Source organism: Ischnura elegans, chromosome 9 (assembly GCF_921293095.1).
Source record: "Ischnura elegans chromosome 9, ioIscEleg1.1, whole genome shotgun sequence".
In the NCBI taxonomy this organism is placed as follows: Eukaryota; Metazoa; Arthropoda; class Insecta; order Odonata; family Coenagrionidae; genus Ischnura; species Ischnura elegans.
In genome coordinates this window covers 28,394,492-28,412,831 of record NC_060254.1, presented here as the reverse complement: position 1 = coordinate 28,412,831, position 18,340 = coordinate 28,394,492, and the positions used below count along the sequence as shown (strand labels likewise).

The 18,340-nt window shown below is 36.9% G+C and overlaps 1 protein-coding gene across 1 annotated transcript in view; it reads left to right on the top strand.

The window, feature by feature from the left end:
• Nucleotides 1-18,340, top strand: part of LOC124164909 — a 90,673-nt gene that overhangs the window by 9,100 nt on the left and 63,233 nt on the right. The window lies entirely within an intron of this gene.

Sequence of the window (18,340 nt, the reverse complement as noted above, 5' to 3'; positions counted from 1 at the left end):
AGTTAGTTTATTGTTTCAAAATCTCACGATTTCTAGCACTGTACTAAAAATCTCTCAATTTCAAGAACTTAATTAATAAGGTAATTAATAAATATCTCAGCAATAATTTGTCACCATAATGTGGTGGTAAGGGAAAATAAATGTATCACTTTATAGCAAAATGGTGATTTTGTGCTCAGAATCATTTTATTTTCATGGCTATTCATTTAAATTAATCAGCTTCACATTAAAATATGTGGTCCTATTTTTGATCAAATTTTCAAATATTTCTATTTTATCACTGAATATTCAAGGTTTGTATAAATATAATAGTAACTTTCAAACACCAAGCTATTTTGCCGAGAAAGAAAATTCCTGGTTCGAGTTATTTCAGCGACACACACATATCGTTATCAATCCCATCCGATGTTTCTCCCAGCTCATTTCCATTTTATCTCACTTTCAAATACCCTCTCCTCCTATGTTCCCTTCCCATATCTTTTCTCTATCCCTCTCCTTTGTCAACCCTTCCCACGTCCCCGCTGAATTCCGCGATCGTTTTTGACCAAGTATCTTCCATACCCTTTCCGTTTAATTGCATTCAGATTTGAGATTTGGATCGTTGGATCCGGAATAATAAAACACTACGTGACTTGGTTGGAAGTGTATTTTAAATCGCATCCTGTTTGTTATTGGCGCATTAATCTTAAGGCTAAAATTTAAAAAAATACCCAACGAAACAGCTGTTAACTTTAGGCAACGCTTTGTTACTTCAATGCATATTAGTTGTTGAAATTTTGAAAATAACGTTAAATTTCTTAAACTGATATTTTAAACTCTATTTTGTTTAAAGTTATATCAAGGATTGGTTAGTATTAATAAACTCATTTCCCGGAATAATTTTTATACATTTCCAGAAAAAAAGTGTTGGGAAATTACACAGCCCTTTCGGCTTTGGAAGGACGTGGTATTGTACCAAATATTGTTGTAAATGTAAGCAATGTGGATTACGGGTAGGATAATACCCCTACATCAGGACTGAAGAACGGATTTCTAATCTAAATTATTTTTCCTAGCGGAGAACGAAATGCATATGTGATTCCAACTTTACTGCGGATCACCAAAATCGTAAACATTTTTTGAAAGCTTGAAAAGCTCACATCCGCCCCTTAGCCTTCTCAATCATTCCTGCTCCACTACTCAAAAATATGCCTGGTTTACGGCAGTAAAACTCTTTGTATGCACTTAATCACTTACAGTCAACTTGATTTTCTGCTTGAATTGTTTCATTAAATTAAACTGACATTTTCCGTTTCTCTGACAGTGAGCAATAAAAATGGGTATGTTTTTTATACAAAAATGGAATGAGTCAGTAGTATCATATTTTAATTTCAATTACCCCCGTCCGTGTATTTCATTTTTGGCTTCCCTTTTGGCTCTATTTCCCATGTCCACATATTCCTCCTCATCCTTTCAGACTTCTTTTGGCTTATTTCTCCCCCATTGTTTCTTCCCTTGCGTTCCAACTCAGCCCTATTTTCTTGCCAAGATTTTCTCATCACTCTTTTACCCATCCGTTTGCAGCGTCAGATTCTAAAATGCAGAATTCCCCGATTCCCAAGTATTTGACAATGCGATACTGTTCCATCGATGCATCGCAAATCGTTACCCTTAGCATATATACATTGTGCCTCTGCACAGGGCTATTTCTACCGAGCATCGTTCGATCATCTCATATTTTTGGCCTCGAATTATCTTTCCCTCCTACATTTTTATGCTTTTTCCACTTCCCATGTGGTTTGAATATATCTTTTCCCACGCCTTTTTCAAGATCTTTAATTTGCCTTATTAGAATCAAGTCCAGGAATTGAGGCTATTGCATTGCGATCATGTTTAATGCCATTTTTATCGATTCATTTCTCTATTTATATGGATTTCAACTTCATAAATATAAAACATGTTTTAAGTCACTGAATTTTTTCTGAAACCTGTCCATAATTCTCTCCGAGTAAGCTGAATTCCTCTAGAGATAGAAAAATGGCAAATTTTGCCTTCAACAGCTTACCCTTTAATCGAAATTTTCCCTGACTTAAATGGAATTCGGCAAGGTGAAGGCGTCAAAAATTCAGTGCATGTTTGCTTCTTATTAAAGTGCTACAATAACTCAGCCGACATTTATCGAATTTAATTTCAGCTTGTCAAATTTGTTATTTTTTTAAATGTCATCTATGGAATTTCAGACCATTTTATAGCATATTTACCTCAAAATATGGAAAATATGAATGCCTAAAATCTAGATTCGTCAACATATCGATGTAACGTACTCGATACGTTGCGTATCGTTTTCTTTAGATCGCAGAGTTGCCGACTGGTATTCCGGCCGGAGTATCCTTCCATGCTCTTATTTTTATGCCTTTCCCCCAAAGTAATCGTAAAACCGCGTGCAGTCTGTGCGGCTTCCATTACGCCGCCGTGCCGTACCAAGCCATCATCCTCCCCACACTGAGCCAAAGCTATCTCTTGCCTACTCCTCCGACTGATTTTTTTAACCCAACCTCATTCTCTCGGAAACAGTGGCCTAGTTCCCAGTCAGCCAACGCTTACGACTCCCCGGAACAGATGAAACGAACGATCACAGCTCGTTTTCACTATTTTTTGTACCCCATCCTTAAAAGGACGCATCACTTCCAGCCAACCGATATCATTCCGTTTTTTTGTGACTTATTACTTATTTAAAACTTCCGCTATCATTTTGGAACTTTGAACTCCTTTTACCTTTTTAATGTATCTCAACTAGAAAACTTTAGCTGATGAAGAAATTCTAAGGAAAGAATTTCTAAACTGAGGTATGCGCAATGCTGATTTGGATCAGCTCATCGTACTCCTATAGTTGTATTGCAATTGGTACCCTCGGTTTAAAGAAGTAATTGACCACGTTAGAATATTAGTGGAGGAAGTGAAACGTCCTCATTGAGATGTCAAGATTTGGTCACTAAAATGTTCACAATGTCTCAATAATATGCCTTTTTGGACAATATTATCTTGCTGATACTATGTGTTTGCTAAATATGTCTCTGACTGTCCTGTCAAACGTTTCTACGATTAGTAAACTATTAAAAGCGAGATGTACAAGAACACCATAATGAATAAGTCAATAAATCTTTTCTCAGTGCCCACTTTTTTATTTCCATTTTGTACTTTTTAATAAGAACGTGAACAGTTAGAAACGTTTTTTCAGTGGCATCAAGGCTGATTTCCTTCCCTGAATAGAAAAGTAGACAATAGCAGAAACTAGCGGCACGAGTAAATACTGAAAATCACTATAAAAGTTTTGCTATACACACCTCAGTTAAGTCATAATAATTAAAACTACTTCAACCATAAATATTTAACTGAAAAAAATATTCGCTTCCACCTGAGCTGAGATTATGATCTCCCAATTAATCGTAATGCGAAATAATTATCTTTCTCTCTGTATTTTTACTCATAATATTTGACGTACTAACATTGTAAACGTCCGTGCTCCATATTCTCCCGTCAAAATCTACAAAAACTCATTCTTGTTTTTCCCTGTCAACTTTGATACTCAATGTAATTGAGGGTTTTTATATCATTAGAACATATGGATATGCGTCGAAATTCATGCCTCGAAATTTGGAGGATTAGGTTGCCATTTTCATTGTCGGTGCTATTTGGACATTTTCATTCCACATACCGTAAGCCATCTCTCCCGCTGTACCAGTCATCTTTTATTCTTACTTCAATACATATTATTTGTTTGAAAGTTACGGTATCATCGCACTATTCTCAAAGTACTAGATTTCTATCCAGAATTGGCTTTCTTTCATATTTGATGATTTTTACCAATGTCTGTGCTGATTCAACATTTTCATATTTTTTCTGTACTAAACTAAGGTGAGCGCAATGCTGAGTAGGGTCAGCTCATCGTAACCTATATTTATAAGGCAAAAGTTGGTACATTTGGTTTCAAGAAGTAATAGACCACGTTAGAAGACTAGTGGCTGAAGTGAAGGGTCCTCATTGGGAAGTCCATATTTGGTCACTAAAGCGTCAACGTCTTAATTGCTATATCTTTTTAGACAAAACTATATTGTTAGTATTTTATGCACACAAAAACCTGTTTCTAACCGTCCTGTTAAAGGTTTTTACGATTAGTACAAATATTTAAGTTGAGATATGGCGGAACAGCTTGGTGAGTTATTCAAATAAATTTTTTCGTAGTCTACTTTAGATTTAAATTGTGAACTTTATGTAAAAATAGTTGGGCAGTAATAAAAATTATCATGGTGGTATCAAGGCCGATTGCCTTTTCTGAACAAAAAATTCGGCGATAGTCAAATCAAGCGGCGCGAGGTATTATTGACACAGAGTAACATTTTGATCATGCGCTCAAGTTTTTCCATGATAATTAGAACTACGTCAACTATACATATTGCATTGAAAAAATATTCGCTTCGACTTGGATTGCATTTAGTACCCCCCAAAAATCATGCTTCTTGATTTGGACGATCCAGTAGCCATTTTCAACGATGGTGTTGTTTGGATATTTTCATTCTAGATACCGTAAGGTAACTCGCCGTGACGATCATATTTAAGTGTAGATTCGTTTAGATAGATTTAGTGTAGATTTCATGGTAAAGATTCTTATCCATTGTCGCGTGTCTTTTCTAAATGACCAGTTATACCAGTACCTTTGCTGATTCAACATTTGAATTATTATATTTGTTCTGAGTATGATTCCTTAACCCATTTTCACCGACCGTAGCCATATGGCTATACCCTACCAATCTGATCAGATGAGGCTCTTGAAAAAAATCGGCACTCCTTTTGGCTGTTAGGTTGTCATAAATATATTGTTGAAGCTTATAATAACTGATTGGTTTAATCCTTTTATTAGTTTATTTGTGAAGCTGGGCGAAATAAGCCCACTCACGGAAAGAGACGAGTAAGAAAGGAAATTCAATATGAACTCCGGCTGTCTGTAAAATGCATGCGAGTATCATAAATTTAAACTGGAAATGGCATTATATAATTCATTTTAACTTCCCCTCATCCAAAATGAATGCTTGCCCTGAAAATTCATTCACTCTATCAAGGTCAATTGTCAAATTGAACTACATCAGATTCTAACCTCGTTATCGCTCAATGTAACAATTTGTGAACGGGTCATTCCGAAGAGACGAGTAGATGACACCAATATTTTTCACAGAATTACTTAAGACGACCAAAGGAAAAACTTATATCAATGTCTTCACAATCGCGAGCACAAAGTTTTCCTGGCGAAAATGGGTTAAAAGATATCGCATGGCATGCCCTGATATTTCAAGATGAAAATATTTTTAATTAAATAAATTAGTCGCCAGAAAATCTAGACACGACATGTAAATGTATAAAAATAAAATGTATTTTTAGTTTCACCTCGTACCTAATTGACTCCTGGTCTGCAGCACCTGATTTCTCCGCATACGATAGAACTTACGTAAACCCATGGCCGTATTAGGGTAATGTTTCTCCCAAAAGCCTCGATTCCAAGCCATAGAATTCGGAAGAGGGACCGCGGGTAGGGGCAATCAGGGTTTTGGGCTACGGCGGAATCGGTATTAGGGCAATGCTCAAAGGACTATCAGGGGGCAGGGAACGAAGAACCAAAACCCACATTTCCCATCAGCCCTTTCGGCTCCTCACCCTCCTCCCCACCCCAACCAATTGGTCTTCCCCCTCCTCCACCCTTTCCTCTTTCATCGACTCCGCATTTGCTTGCCTAAAACTCAATTCCGGCGCCGACCTCATACTGCCAGGAGGAAACCCTAGGGTTCGTCCCCTTACCATTTCCCCCGAGCCTGATCACACCCCATTTCTGAGTCAAACCAGCCCCTCATCTCCACCCGCACTCAATTCATCCCAAGCTATTCCTTCCTCTGCATCTCCCGCCATTCATCAGGACGGTGTTCTCATCCTCTGATCAAATGTTAAATCCACCCTAGCTATGCTCTAAGCTTTTGAGCCTTTGCGTTTCTCATCTTTTTTTTCCTTCAGTTGCTAGGATTCCTCCCGCTTTAATTTTAGTTTCTTGTATTTTTCTCGTCATATTAGGTATGTTATTGCTAATAGAATATATTCCTCCAGCTATAATTTATTTTTAACAATTTCAACAGATTCAGGTGGTGGAAGTTACACATATCTAAATAAAGAAAATATCGTAGCACTCTTCCACAAAATGTTCACTGCGTACAAGACGTTTCGGCTCACTGAGCCATCATCTGGGACAAGACACTGTAAAGCATTTTAAAATAACCTTTATACCCTTCAGAAAGGGGTTAAGGAGGATTTGACATCTTTGAAGAAGTGGGTGGGAACAGTTCTTCCAACCCCTTGATTTTCAAATGTTTTAAAGTGTCTTGTACCAGATGATGGCTCAGTCAGCCGAAACGCGTTGTACGCAGTAAAAAAATTTGTGGAAAAGTGCTACGATCTTTTAATTATTCAAATTAGTTTTTTTGTATAATTCTCATCATATTACCGATATGAAACCAAACACATAGAGTAAACCGGACGGTTGGCGAAGGAAAACCCAGAATGAGTTACACAGAGCAGGACTTCAATAACGTGAAAGAATAAATACGCAAATAGGAATATAGTATCTGATTGGAGAGCGAAGTAGAGACATGTGTTAAAGCAATCTTGGGATTATTAACTTATGATTAATAAGATGGGGTAAAATTTAGATGTGTGACGAAGATAAATCCTTCCTAAAACAGATGTATTTATCTTTTAAAAAATACCTAGGTCAAATTTTCATGTTGGCATGGTATTCGGACTACTATGTAGCATATGTTAGACTTACTAAGCTAAAATGCAGTAAATCTTATTATTTCGTTAATAATTTCAAAATCCGTATCTCTATTGAATTAAATTCATCATGAGAATACAAAAGAGCTCAATGAAATATGAAAGAAAGCAGTGACAATATTTTAAGGCTGTTACCATGGAAAGAATTGTGTTCCACCATTTTGTCGACGGAACACATCTGAAATAATGAAAGACAGCACACTGTTGATTAAACGATCTTCTTATTTTTTAGTGATTATTTTAGGTCAGAGCAAAATTATTTTATCCATTCACCTTTTTAGGTATCTTTCGGAATGCGAACCACGCTAAATATTTTTGGCAAAGATACCTATAAAGAAAGCAAGAGGCAGGGTCAGCTATAATTCTGTTGGCTACATCTACATCATCTCCTCTCTATGTAAAGTTCTAGCCATGACACACGCCCCTTGGAAAAGATTTTCTGCTCTGAATAATACGCTGAAGTCTAGAAGAAATTCTATCGGCCGAAATTACGAAAAAAATATTTTTCCAGCAAGAAATTGAAGAAAATAGTTTGCACTATGTTGTATTGTACGCACTAACTGAAGTGCACCTGATGAATATTGCGGATACTCAGATATTACTGATCATTGAAATATCTGTCCAAGTCTGTAATTCATCAGGCATTCAGTTCTGAACACTGTAGTGATGAAGGTCAATTTATAGGAAATGAAATTGAAAAAAAAAAAAATAACGAATAAAATAAGATAGAAATTGTATTATATACATATATCGTAGAAGGAAATGGAGTCAAGCATTTAGCATGTGAAGTCATACTTCATGATCTTTTTAAGAGAATTACATTCGGGTTTCAAAAAACGGTAGAGGAGAGAAGAATATCTCTACGGAAGACTTGAGTGGTTCACCTACTTCATGCAAAGAAAAGTTCACGATGAATTCGTCTTCATCATTTAACCTTTGCCGACATGGAGTGATCAAAATATTTAAATTCTGTTTATAAATATCCCGTGTCTTTCCACTTTAACATAAATCTCAAGCGAAATTTTGCGTGGAAAGGTCGCACACCTTGTGCTAGATTCTAGTTTCGGAGCTGAGAAAGTGATCACTCCTGTGAACTCATCGTCTCGCGACGTCTAAATTTTTTCGGGCCTCGAAGAAATATCTGTCGAAATGCGCTGGTTGAAATTAACTTTCAATGTTGACGAGAGCAATATGACGTCTACCAACGCTTTGTGAAATATTTTATTCGGATATTATTCCAGCTAGTTTTTGCTTGATAGCAGTGGCGCCGACTCCATGGGGCCTGAGGGGGCCCGAGCCCCCTCAAATATTCGTTACAGGTGTGACGAATAAATGAGTCAGGCTTGTCGATTTTCCCCGGAGTGTCCAGATATCGAAATTCGAGCTATCAGGGTTCTAATGTTGATCATATGACTCTTTTAAAATGCTTAAAAAACTTAAACCCCCCCCCAATATTTTTTGTAGGTCGGCATCCCTGCTTGATAGTTATCTTTAAGGATACAATTGAAAATATATTTGACCGAAATATACCGCTTCTTATAGCGAACGCATCTGAAATTTTATTATATTTTGGTTCATGCAAAATTCATTTTTCTCGTAAAAATATTTGGGCTTTTGCAAATACCTTAGACGTATATTTTGTGTTTATGGCACAACGCTAATTCACATCTTGATTTTAGATATTGATGCATTAGACATTGATTAATGAGATCAATAATCTTTGCAATAATGGCATACTATATTTTTCTGTATTAGAGTATAATTGTATTTTATGCATATTGCAGTTTCATGAATTATTAATATATAGATATATATTTTTTCGTTCATTTAATATCTGGAGTCACTTCAAAGGACCTGCCCACGTATTTTTGGATCAGTATGTGTAACAAATGTAATAAATTACAATACTATAACATTAAATAGCTTTTTTTCAACGGATTTTGTTCCACTATTGTCAGCATTTGTTTCATCTCATCTCCTTGTGTCCTTAGAAATTTGTTAAGTTTGCTAGGGTGGAGAAAAATTTGCAAAGTACACGTGTAAACTGGAGTGCAAGAAGTTCTGAAATTGGATGAATGCGGCTGGCAGGTGGAAATATGAGGACACGTGCATGGAGTAAAAAAAATACGTGATATCGATATGCAATGAAATATGAAGTGCAGGAATGAGATCGGAGTTTCGAATCCAATTCATCGTGGCAACGCCTGTCTGCGACTCGCGCGAAATTGAAAAATCTCATCCGCATCCTGCTGCCATTTCATTCGCGATTCCAAGGTAAAAAAAGTTATCACCTTGCATACGCCTGCATCTTTTTCCTTGCGCATGTGTCAAGATTAGTATAACCGAATCTGTTGTTGGAAGTATGGGATATTGTTATTTATAAATTAAAATACCCAAGAAATTTACCACAAATATTTTAATTTCTCGGCCATTTTTTTAATCTTCACGTGAAGGGGATACGAAAAGCATTGAAGCCGTTTTTTAAACTTAACAATGTGTTGGAATTTCACAAGGTTACAAATGAAATACCATTTTTAGTTGGGAGTAGCGTTTTCCTCTGCAGAGCATTTGGCACAACCTATGAATAGTTCGCCGTGAATGAGGGATAATGGTCGAAAATTATGGTATTTATTGTACCCATGCTTATCATCATCATCATCACTCATCAGTCTACAATCCTAGGATTGGTTTGACGCAGTTCTCCACTCAATTCTCCTATCAGCTAATCATTTCACAACCCATGCTTATGAACAACATAATTCGGTCTTGGATTATATGGACTACTGTAGAATATATGACAATAATTGACTTGGAATGTTTATATGGATATGAACTATAAATCAAGACTAAGAAATCAAGGTTTCTCAAATGCAATATTCTATTTGCACAGAAATTAATTATTCACGATTCATTTTTATTCCTTGATAGCGAGGCATTTAGAATTATTCCTTCCAAAGGTGGATCAAGATCTTAAAATAAAGGGTATTTTCCGGGTATTTTGGAGATCAATCTGCCCTGAAAATTGTTTTTGGCAATCGATATTTCAGACTTTTGGGAATTTGATAAACAAGGAATTGAGACGAGGGTATAACATATTTTTTAGTTTTTCATAATTTTTTATTCAATGCGAAAGTATTTCTTACTTCTCAATCGTAGGGGAGGCAAAACAGTGTAATTTATTTGGCTGATTGAATTCCAAACGATTATAACGAACTCTATCGATATTTTCAAAAGAAAGTAATTCCTGGTCAAATCTACACGATTAAGAATCTCTACTTATCTTTTTAACTAATGCATTCATTCTTCTATTAAGATATCTCATATATGATTTGTGGAATGATTTCAGGGGTTCCAGAACTTTAATGAATAACTTATATGCTTTTGCGGTGTTAATAAGTAACACCTTCTCCTTCCAGAAAACCGTAATTATTATTACTAAGCAGAATTTGAGCTTTTTACTCACTTTTGAAAATCATTTCGTAGTTTTCTACTTGTCAAGTTTTCTACTCGTACTGACTGGTTTAACCAACTTATTGACATTATCTAAAACAGAAGTCTCCAAAAAATTCATTCTTAAGGCCGCAGTAACATCCAAAAACGGCAGTTTTTCGATACGAGGTTCAAGTAAAGTGTATAATAAAATTGGTATCCTTTTTATTTACATGATAATCGCATCGTTCATGTTCAACAATCCTGAGATTACTTTAAAGCAGATCTTAGCTCAGTCCTCTTATGACCTAATCCTTTCACACCTATTTATTTTTCTCTTTCACATCCTTCTTTGATTTCTCCATATATTTTGTTCCATGCCTTCCTTTCCTGTTCTAATAATCCACTTGTCACTCAACAATTGTCTTCATTAGTTCAAAAACCTAAGAATATGACGGATTAAGTTGTTCCGTCTTCTTTTTCAGATTTCTATGAGGCATTCCTTCTTCCTTACTCCTCTCAAGACTTATTCATTACTCGGTCGATCCATTTGATCCTGCTCGTTCCATTGCACCATATTTCGAAAGTTTTCATGGTGCATTTCTCCACTGCTGTCTTTGTTATCGTGTCTCATATTCATATAGAAATGTGAAAAAATGTAAATCATGATAAAGTGTTTCCTTGGCCCTATGTTCAATTTTTCCTCTTCGATTCGTTTGTTCTACTCGATATTATATCCTTGTTTCTTCCCTCGTTAGTTTTACTTTCTCCCAAACAACAAAACTAAATCACTTTATTTCATATTGGAATTCTTTCATTCTGCTGCATAAGAATATCTTATTTTCCTTTTTTTTCATTATGCTTATTTTAAAGTGACTCGTGCCCATAATCCTACCCATATTTATTAGAATCTAATGACAATGATACACGTCAAATAATAAGCTATACTGTGTGGCCACGGGAAAACTCTGGCCAAATATATTCAAGTATTTTAAATCAGCTGAAAAGATAAATATTTCAACCCAATCGAGAGTAATATTTTTCTCTGCTCATGTTAACATCAGTACCTGTTTAAATGTATATTTTTTAACAGTCTCAAAAGGCAATTTATCAGTGAACATTTTCAAGCATTAATTTAGAAGAAAATCAACATATGAATATACTCGAAGATATGAAACAATCATATCTTCGAGTGTAAAGATTTAGCAATCAAAATGCTTTATTGGCTATGGATGTTTCTCAGGATTTCTATTGAGCTAGGCACCCCATTTATGCTAACGTTTAGATAGCACACCCTTTCATTGTGCTCAGGGCTGGTTTTTTTACATCGTCATCAACCTACCCTGAAAAAAATATTTCATCGAAACGTCGGTAGAAATGGAATGCCCAACCCGGTGGCAAGTCTGAGAGATATTCATAGCATCATTATCCAGGAAATAATCAAATCCTTCTCAAAATGCTTTCTTCTCAACCCGTCATGACATCCGTCCGAGGGTTCCTCCTCTCGGAAGATCGCATCATTAAATGTGCACCCATGGGTGCAATTTTTGAGTGAAACGTCCGGAAGGAATCTGGGCTGTGGCCGCGTGTGTTTTATCTCAGTCGAGAATGAACCAAGGTATGCAGGAGAGTGAAAAAGATGGTCGCTGACGAGGAAGAAAAAAAAATACAATCAGGATCGAGGTGCATTATATGGTGGCAAAAAGATGTTTCCATTCTTGTGCCGGACGGACGTGGTCAGTACGTCAGCAGAGTTTATACGAGGTCGCGACTGCGCCAGGTTCAGCGGGCGGAAGGAATTTTTTTGCTCCGCGAAGCAGCTAGCTCACTGAGACGTAACTTCCCGCTTCGTCCCGACTTGCTTTCCGAGCTCGTAATGGTCCACTGCGCTTTGCCACACTCCCGCACCGAAGAAAGAAATATTCCCCCAACCTTACCTTTTGATTCATTTCACTTCTTTCCTTTTCCATCCTGATGTCTGTTAAAAAATGCAGGGTACCTGAATGGAAGCTTGTAGATGGGAGAAAAATACGGTCGTAGCCCTAAATAGTAGCCGTCGCCTCGCAGGGAAACAGTTACGTCTACTCGGAGAAAGTAAGCTTCCCACCGTCACATTATTTCGCTATTTTCATTGGGTGCTTTCCATCCATGCTACTCTGGTGTCGACTCACGGAAACTGGTTATAACTCCCAATTTCCTGCGCGTAATCGTTTGTTGACTTGTGTCACATCAGTCGGCGACACACACAGAATGAAACACGAAAACCGTGACGTAAGTTGACTTGTGTCGACGTGTGTTGATGAAAGGAATGCACCCATTGTCGTAACTCCCGGGTCATCCATCGGGAACATTATCTAGATTCATTCATTTAGATAGATTCATTTCATTACTAAAATACATTTTTTTTCAGGGGAGCGTGGTAAAAAAATAGGTGCACCCTAGGACTGCTAATTATAGAGTCTCGAGTTCTTTTCCCTATTATAGCCGTCGGACTACCCCGAGCGAAAATTCCCGAAGCAATAGGGTAGTTTCCTTCATCAAAGAAAACGAAAGACATTGATTGCGATTCGTTACCCACCATTAGTGTATCTATAATATACAAATTATTTTGTTTTAGAAATACCGGTTTAGACGAATGGCAATGGTCCATTTTTATCCTCAATTGAAAACTGCCAGATTGGCGCCCACGCGATGCCACTCCACGTGACGTCACAGGGACCTAGTTTCTATACGAGTAGATAGGAGCTATACATCGTTTGAGATTACCAATGCATGCATGAGGCGCAGAGCTCAGGGAAACATGTCTTAATAATCACTTATTAAAACTGGCTAAGGTCGGAAAGTTTTCTTCGTTTGATAAGGTATTAATAATCCTTATTTAAGTCAAGCGCTACCAGCTAGCAGTGTACTCGTCTACCCCATAGCAGCCTGCGTCGTATCAGCGCTCAAGCCTCCCTCAAGGTCACCTCACAGGGTGGCAGCGTGAACGAGAAATACGTCACACGGCGAAATTTCCCGGCATTCATACTTACCCGTCGCGTTTTCGCGCGCCTGAAAATTTTCACTTTTCATTTAATCGCGAAAATAGATATCGTCATTAATAAATCTAAAAGCGTGAAATACGTACTCCAGGAGTAATAATCTTTCGAATTAGGCGATAAAAAAATAATAGGAAACCACCCTATTGTTTCGGTGACGGATAAAAATACATGCCTCATGATGGAAAAAAGGATGTGATTCCCATCCATGGAGCAATCGCGGAAAGCGATCACGTGAAACGCTCACTTTATATGATATTATATAATTAAAAGCTCATCAATCACATTTTCTATAAAAGTTGTTCTTCATCAATATTATGTTCAGAAGAACTTAAATTCTATGAAAGCTCCTTTCATTACAAACGTGGACAGAGTTATTAATAAATATTATTTATAGGACATCTTAAAATATGGTTTAGGGAATTGCTCAACAAGATGTTGTTATATGTATCTTCTGTCTTATTCTATGCTTACTTCTTTATCGCTGATATTCTTTCCACGTTGGTTGGCAACCAAACATATTTATCTACTCTCACAAAACAATACCTACATTCGAATGTGATGCTCTTTAAATGAAGTGTCAATCGATCTGGGTTGAAGTATTAATATTAATTTACGCTATCACCAGCGGCTGCCAGCGGGAATAAAAAAATTTACGTAAAGAAACTAACACAAGAACCCCAAGAAAGCAAACATAAGGCAAACTTGCTCTCTCCACACATGGCTGATGGTAATAAAAGTTCGTACCCACTCGGTGTCGTAAAGTACTGCCACTTTTACGTTCTCGATACCTTTGAACACACTCTTGTGAGTACAACTCGGACAAGCCTCTTGCCACCTCCATAAACGAAATCAATATTTCCCTCAGATCGTACGTGTGTGTGTGAAAGAGAGGACGATTCCGCCCTCGAAATATTGAGAAATTCAATACGGCCCATCGCCTTTGAACGGTCTCTCACGACAAGGGCGCGAGGAATACCCTGTTTGGGAAAAGGGGAGAGGGTTTTTTGGTGAACATGCGTTTCAAAATGAAGTGCTATTTGCCGATGGAAGGGGAAAGGAAGGATGGGAGGGACACAGAAAAAGAGATGGAGTGATCGAAAGGGAAAGTGTGTTTCGTCGAACCGAACGTGAATGGCCATAGCCGACAATGAAGCACTTCGAAATTTTCACGAATGTAACCTGTTTGAGAGCTGTATATGCCCACTCTTTCACACTACATTTAGCTCTTTCAGGCTTTGGTTCATTCACATCCACACACGGTCCAATCTCATCATTTTCCTCTTTACGTTCTGCTCCCTCATTCCAGGAAATCTAACACTCTGCCTCGCTGTAAACAGTCCACGCCAGTCCATTCGGCAATGCATACTCACCAACTTGCTTCCCTTTTCATATCCGATGGTAAAAGTGAAACGATAATTCTAGGAATAAAATAAAATATTCGATGGTTGCATGTGTTTTTAATATTCTCTTAATGGTGGAGAAAAAAGTTTACTCAAGCTTATAATTTAGATTATTCATTAAGTAATGGATAAATTACGTTGAATTGAAGTTACATTTACTCTCCAGCAAATTAATTTGTAAAATCTTTCTATAGGCGTTTGCTCTCCATCGGTAAACATACCGACCTTTTAAACTTATAAAAAATAGGCAGGAAAAACAAAAATTTAGTATAAAGTCAACCATTAACTATAAATGATTCTAAATTTCAACAATGAAATACTATTGTTGACTATAAATCCGAACAGTTTGATACGATTAATTTATCAGCTAAAATGTATAAAAATCTTTATTTTCAAGCTTCCATTTACGCCAAAAATCGGGAATTTTAATCAGCTTCTTGGTTGAATTGAATGGATTGCAGAATATCTATTCTTAGCACTGTATGATTCCATTGCTAAAATTATTTCCCTCCTTGCCATATCTGTTGAAATTATAACGTACGCATTTTCTGTATATGCGTGCACACTACAGTACTGCACTCCCCGTTTCCATTCATGACATTATACACGCTTGAAAATACATGCTCGCGAACACACATGTGTATTCTTTGAATGGCCATGAATAAATATAACGACTTGGAAAATAGAGGAAGCAGAGTCAATAGAGAGAGAAAAGGCGGAAAAGCAGTAGATATGAAATGGAATTTAGCCAGAAGAGGGAGGAAGAGGAAAATACGAGCGGCAGAGATTCTTGAAAGGCTAAAGATATGGGCGCAGATTTTTTTCTTTGCATCCTCCTCTTCCTTCGTCCCACTCTACACCGAGCGAGAGAACCAAGGCGTAGCCATAGGACCGAGGAAAAGGGGTTGGTTTCTTAGGGTACGGTGTACAATTTGTTGAGGATGCGTCCTTTTGGACTCGAGATGGAAAGGAAAAGTTCTCGATACGACAACCAAATGCTTATAAAGAGAGTTCCCATCTCCAAATATTTCAACCGTTTCCTCTTCAAACTCGGGACCGATGTCCGAAAGTCCCTCTTCTTTACATTCTGTCCCAGAAATATTCCAACTAGGCGTTCACAACTCCTTCAAATCGTCTCGTCTCACTGGAAGTGCTCACCCTCCCTGGCTGCCTTCGCTTTCCATCAGCCACTTTGCATGGCCAGACGCCCACTTAAACTTATTGTGAGCCGGTCATTCCTTTTCAAGCTCTCTCGCTCACTGATGCTGTATCATTCATGCTTCCCCTTCACTCCCAGTCTCCCGCTCGTGGTAAGGATTTTAAGAAGTTGAAATAAAATTTACTCTCCTCACATTTTCCAATTGAGCACCTTAGCTTATTGCAAATTCATGTTAGGTGCTGGTACGAAGGCCAAAATAAAGTAATGTAAAAGGAGCTCTTGATGAATTACGGTTTTTCTGGACTCCAAAATGCGTGCACTATGGAATAAATTTTGTGTAAAAAATCACTAATAAGTATAGATAATAATTAGATCAAAACAGGGGTTAGAATATACCAAAATGCACAACAGCCAGCAATATATTCTTTAAACTCAAAGGCTGGTTTGCATAGGTTAGGATAGAGTGATTCATTGATTATTTTCAAAGGGAATCTAATAAGGTGTAGATGTCAGTTCGCACTGTCAGAAAATAAATTATGCACAACATTTTTTTTACGGAAACTTTAGCTCGATCAAGGTTTTGGAAGGTTTTCTTCACCAAATGTGGGTGTTCTTTTTTCAAATACTTACTATAAAAAACATATTCGTAAATATATTAGAAATATTTCCATGCTCAAATTTCTTTGAACACTCTTTTCATTCTGGTAATGTTATTATTACAAAAGCTTATTCATTGAGAAAAATCTCTCATATCTTATATCTTTTTTTCTCTCTGCGTTATTAAGTACCCATCCCCTCGGATTTTTTTTCTGTCCCCTTTGTACTTTTTAATTACCTCAACCCCAGATTTACTGAAATTTAATTCCGTACTCCATTCCTTTTAGCATGTTTGGCCTTCGTCTCCGTCTCGGTACGGCGTACTTCATCTAACCCCACTTAGTGGCGCACTTTTTTCTCTCTAGTACTAAATGACATGAAGGAAGGCCAATTTGTCTCGCATGTCCGAGATGTATAACTAAGTTAGTGCTACAGCGTACTCCTCCCTTTTCATTGCGCCTGCGTTACTTATCATTTCTCACTCGAGCCGACGGCAAAAATTCCTCCGCTGACGGACACCAATCAATCTGCTAATGGAACTGAGGGTTCCTTTTCAGTATCCATTAAGATACATTTATTCTGATGCTTTTTGCGGCAGTTTTTTCTCTCTCTCTCTTCGCAATGCTACTAACGACGCTATACCATCAGCGCTATAGCATATTAGGAGATCTTTCCTGGAGCTTTTCCGAAATGGCAAAATGGGGACTGCCTGTTCGCTAAAAAAATTGAAACATAACTCTGCATCTTTAATTTTTCATTTTTTTTCACAATAAACGTGCTTTCTAAAACTTTGCAGCTTTAATTAGGTGTATGAAGGATTGTCATTGCGATATTGGTGCCTTTATTTTCAGTTTTTATTTTTGTTGCAGGAGATTTTTATTCGAAAGCAATCTGTTAATACGATTGATCAAAAATAATCTTTCAAATCTGACATTAAGGTAGATATGACATAAATTCTATTCACATATTTTCAGATTGCTAATCGAGACCACCAGTAGAAATTCAAAGAATGCATAAATTTCCAAAGGTTATTCTTCTTGCTCTCTTCTGTAATAGATTGTTCCCTTTTTTTCATCTTCATTTCGTGATCATCAAAGGCTAAGAGCATCAAAGATTTTCAATGACATTTTGGCCAATTTAAAAAAATTAAGAATGCTGTGTGAAAATAACTGTTGAAATGCTAATATTTACTCTAGTTTTTTCAGTGAATTTAAACTACCGAGACAAAGTTCCATTTTTTTAAATCATATTATTATTAGTATTTTCGTATAGTAGGTACTTGAGAGTTACGCATGAAACTGAACAGGGCTTCTCCGGACGCATTAGTGCATGGAACTCAGCGTATCTGTATTGAACGGACAGTCGGAATATTCACTTTCTTTCTCTTATTTGTTCTAAGTTGTTGAGTTGTTATTTCGCTTCAAATCCTCCCTTGACCACTAATATATATATCACATCGCCTAGGAATACACAGTTGCAACAATAAACCAATCGACAGTGTTAACTGTGTTATTATTTGATAGGGGTTGCCGACGTAGCGTTGGTTAAGGTTAAAATGAAATCGGTCATTTCTGTTTCTCGAGTAAAGAGATAGATAGTCATGTTGAAAGTTCTGTTTATATTTGTCCTCTTATGTTCTCTCTTGGCTCCTTGAAAAATGTTAACCATTTAATTCATGGGAATCCGGGTATGATCGCGGTAAAGGGTATTAATAATAATTATTATTATTGTTGTTTCATAAGCCAAAATTTTATAATTTATAATTTTTTGATAAATGCACATTTTTCAAGTTATTTGCGAAAAACCAATAAGTAACTTTCAATCGCGACTAACTCGAAAAATATTAATGCTACGAAAAAAGGCGA